Raw genomic sequence first — 5,038 nt, forward strand, 5'->3', positions numbered from 1 at the left:
GGGTGGTAGAGTTGCAGACGGAGGAAGAGAAGAAAGAAAGAGAAGAAGAAGAAGAAGTGGTCGATAGTTTTAGGGTATAGGGTTAGGTCACTAGGGTGTTGAGCGGGTGTAGCAAGGGAGGATGATTTGCGAGGAAATGCGTTGGATGTGAAGATGGTCGGTGGATCAAACGGTGAGATTGGAGCATGTCTTCAGCGACCGTTAGATGCAAAATACATCTAAACCAATGGCTCAGATTAGAACTATATGTTGTGGTGTGAAGTAGGACCTTCCATCTTGATGTACCGGTGTTGAAGCGACCATTGGATGCATCTGTGGGTTGATCTGATGGCTAAGAACTCGAGCGAGCCTTGGGCTTGGTCTTGAGCTTAGGTTAGAGTTTGGGCTTAGACAATTCTTAGCCCATTTCTTCTTTTAGACAAATTTCTTCCTCCTTAAGCCCATTCCTAGCCATTTGGTCTTGTGCGCAACATTTTTCGCGGCATCCTTGCGTGATTCCTTTTGGCTTCCACCACTTTTCTGCTCTTTTTCGCTCTGCAACTCATCCAAATTTTATTTATTACCTAAAAATGCAAAATTAATTAATAAAAATATTTATTCTTGAAAACAATGAAAATACAGAATATGGGATAAAATGTAGAATTAATGCACAAAAGATGAGTTAAATGCCAATAAAAAGGATGCAAAATTATACAATATTTGGCACTCATCACTTCACCAAGCCATTTACCTTAGAGACTGATGCATGCTCACGAGGTGTTGGTGCAGTACTTCTACCAGAAAACAGGACAATTGCATTCTACAACAAAACCTTAGGCCCCATGGCATTGGCCTTGTATATTTACGAGAAAATTTTTTTGGCCATTGTAATGGAAGTTCAGAGATAGAGGTATTATCTCTCCCATAATCGGTTTGTCATCAACACCGACCACCAAAGCCTGAAGTATCTTATGGAACAGAAACTATTATCAGTACTTCAACAAAAATGGATAGTTAAACTCATGGGATTCGATTATGTCATCAACTATAAGAAGGGAAAGGACAATCTAGTAGCTGATGCACTTTCCAGATTACCACATGCTTCTTGTTCTGCATTGTCTCTCTATCAGCCTCAATGGAATGTGGATATTATATCAAGTTATGATGCAGATTCTGTGGCCCAAAAACTAATGGCTCAACTCCTTATTTCTCCAGCTCCACACAATTATAGATACCAACAGGGTCTATTGAGATTTAAAGGGAGATTGTACGTTGGTTCAGGTAATAACAGACGCTCTTCTCTATTACATTCAGTCCACTCATCTGTTGTGGGAGGCCATTATGGCATTGTTGGTACTTATAACAGGGCTAAGAAACACTTCTATTGGCCAAAGATGAAGAATGATATCATCCAGTTTGTATCGACTTGCGACATCTTCCAACGCAACAAGGGTGACCACTCATTTCCTGGAGGGCTGCTACAACCTCTACCAATCCCTGATACCGCTTGGAAGGATCATTGGACTTCATTGAAGGTTTTCCTATGTCTTATCGAAAAAATGTCATCTTGGTAGTTGTCGATCATTTAACCAAATATAACCATTTTATACCACTCAGCTACCCATTCGCTGCCATAACAGTTGCCAAAGAATTTTTATCCAATGCTTTTAAGCTACGTGGCTTACCTAACACTATTGTCAGTGATAGAGATAAAATATTTATCAGTCTGTTTTGGCAAGCGCTGTTTAAATCCTTAGGTACCACATTAAAACTGATTTCATCTTACCATCCTCAAACCGATGGTCAAACTGAATGGATAAACGATTGTGTAGAACAGTATTTACGGTGCATGACAGGTTCACACCCTAAGCAGTGGGTTCATTGGTTTTCTTTAGCAGAATATTCGTTTAACACCAATTATCATATTGGCCTTAAAATGTCTCCATTTCAAGCCCTTTATGGATACCAACCGCCTCATTTGGTATTACCAATTCCTACTCCTACTTCTGTGGAAACTGTGGAGGACTATTTACATGAAAGGGATCTTATGCTACAACTACTCAAGGGTGATCTGTCTAAAGCTCAAAGCATAATGAAGTTTTTCGCAGACCAGAAAAGATCAGCCAAGGAATTTGTAGTTGGTGACATGGTTTTTCTGAAGGTTCAACCATACAGGAAAACTTCAGTTGCCCTTCGCCAGAACTTTAAGCTCTCCTCCAAATAATTTGGGCCATTTGAAATCCTACAACGCATTGGTGCTGTTGCTTACAAGTTAAAGCTACCTATAGGGTCTCGCATTCATCCTATATTTTAGTTTTCACAGCTTAAGCAGAAGATTGGTCTTACTGCAAAAAAATTATCTCAGATGCCGCTTGTTGACCACAATTGACTGTTTGTCATTGAACCAGAAGCTATTTTGCAGAGCAGACTTACACTTCGTTATGGCTTATCAGTTCCTCAAGTCTTGATTCAGCGGTCTAATTCCAGTCCTGAAGATGCAACTTGGGAGGACACTGCACACATACAAGCTCAGTTCCCAGATTTCATCCTTGAGGATAAGGATGCTTAAATGGGGGAGACAATATCATGTTCTTGCTTAGAGTACTGGGCTCATGTATTGGGCTGCAAGGATTTTCAATAATTGTAACTAAATTACTAATTGGGCTTGTGTCTTAACTGTGGGCTTGTGTTTGTATTAGAATGGGGTTAGTATAACTCTAGAGATAAGAGTTAGATGGATGTAATCCTGTCCGTTGAAAAAGGTCAACCAGGAGTGGAAAAATAAATACCCAATGATTGTGTAAGAAAGAGCTAATGAATGAAAACCCTATTTTCCTTTGGAAGATCACTCAGGCTCTGGTTTCATAGAGAAGGTAGCTTGCACCAAGTAATTCATTCTCCTTGTACTGAGAACAATACATTTTGCCTCCAAAAGAAAGGGTTATAATAATTATATGTCCCTACTTTTAACACCTTACAAATATATCCTTATACAACAATAAATATATCCCTACTTTTTAATAACCTTATCCATTTAAAATTAGGTTACCTTAATACCCGTATCCATATAATATTTTTCCTTTATTTCAAAATGAAACAAACTTTTTCCACCACCACCTTTCAACGACCATCACCTACCAACCACCACCACCACTAATTTTCCACCACCTCCATTAAACCTCCGCCAGTACGCCACCACCATCACCACTAGTCCGCCGCAGCCTCCAGCACTAGTACGCCGCTGCCACTAGCACTAGTCCGCCACCGCCACCACCACCACCGCCGCCGTTTCCACCATTGATTCAAATATTTTTGTATCAACAACAGTATTTGATCAAAATAAAAAATCAACGGTAGAAGTTGTTTCAAATTAGGGGATCAACAACAGTAGCTCATCAAAAAAAAAGTATCAAGAGTAAAAGTTTATCCAATTTAGGGGATCAACAACATTAGTTGATCCCCTAAATTGGATCAACAATGAAAGTTGATCCACGTAAATGGAGTGAACTTGGCGTGAGTCGAACACGCATCATCTGACATGGAGTCAGTCATGCTACCGTTGCACCATAAATTCAACATCTATGAAATCCAAGCATTTACATTACATGCATAATTATACTAACCCAAGGAAATGCGGTCAACAATAGGAGTTGATCCCATTTTCACAGGATCAACAAATGTAGTTTATCCATAAAAAATGGCGTCAACAACATGAGTTGATCCAGTAAACGGATCAACAACAATAGTTAATCCCACAAAAATAGTTGATATCATGCATTGTTGGTGATTTCAGTACCTGATACATACATAATCCTCAATGTAGTAGTTCCCAAATCTGCTTTTGAAGCTAAAATAGTTGCAGAACAAGCCAATCCTCATTGTTGATTCCACCATCCCAATAAAAGCCATCACCAGCACCTTCACAACACATTACCACTATCTACACTATAAAATCATCCACCAACAACACATTAGACAACACCGCATGGATATCAATACCAACAACTCAAATTGAGAAGAACCCCTAATTATTCTCAAACCCTTATTTCTCAACTGAGTTCTCGATAGAGACACAACAAAATCCTATTTCGACTGATATCTTCATCATCTTTTTCTGTGATTCCATAAAAAGCCATATCTCGACCTCTTATAGAGGACCCATATATCAATTTCAACCATCAATTCATCTCCAATTCAATCAAATTTTCATTTGCAACTTTTTGCCAAATTCAAATCAACCCTATTTTATGCTTCAAATGACTGCAGCCTCCTCCTCTTCAATCCCAGTTCAGAAACATCTTCATCTTCTCGATCTCTTCACAGTTCATTACACAAAGAAATCAGATCTCTCGATATATAAGAATTTGATTTCCAGACACAATTTTTAAACTACAAAGAAGACAATAAAGTTTGTTCATAGTAATGGCCGACATAACGGAGGTGGTGGTGCTGGTTGTGGTTGTGGTAGAGGCTATCGAGATAGTGGTGGTAAGAGTGTACACGGTACGGTTCGGCTCGGTTCTTGCCGAGGCCAAGTACCTGTACCTCCCTAGCTTCGGTCCCAGAATTTTGGACCAGTACCTGTACCTTGTACCATTCGGTACACGTGCGGTACCAGGTACGATTCCGGTACCAATAGGTACTTTCAATAAATCAATTTACAATACTCCATATCTATTCAAAAAATTCAATGCTTCATTAAAAAAAATCAATTCAAAAGATTCACAATTAATCTAATTTTTTACAAGAAAAAAAAAGAAGAAAAAAAAAATCTCATAAATACAATCTCATCACCACACTTCAATTTTCAACTTTTGATGAGGAACCCACTGATACAACTACTTAATCTTACAGCACCCATCAAAGTTATTTGAATCTCACTGGAAAAAGCTTGAAGGATCCTCTAGAGATTCATACTGGTACTCATTCCGGATCTAGTTCATTTCTTGAAAAAATACTTGTGTGTCATGCATATACAAACAAACAAATAAAAAGAAAATTATATCTAATTAGAATAAGGAACACGAGTGGTAGCCTAAATTAGACATACAACATCATC

Source organism: Papaver somniferum, chromosome 6 (genome assembly GCF_003573695.1).
Source record: "Papaver somniferum cultivar HN1 chromosome 6, ASM357369v1, whole genome shotgun sequence".
NCBI lineage: Eukaryota > Viridiplantae > Streptophyta > Magnoliopsida > Ranunculales > Papaveraceae > Papaver > Papaver somniferum.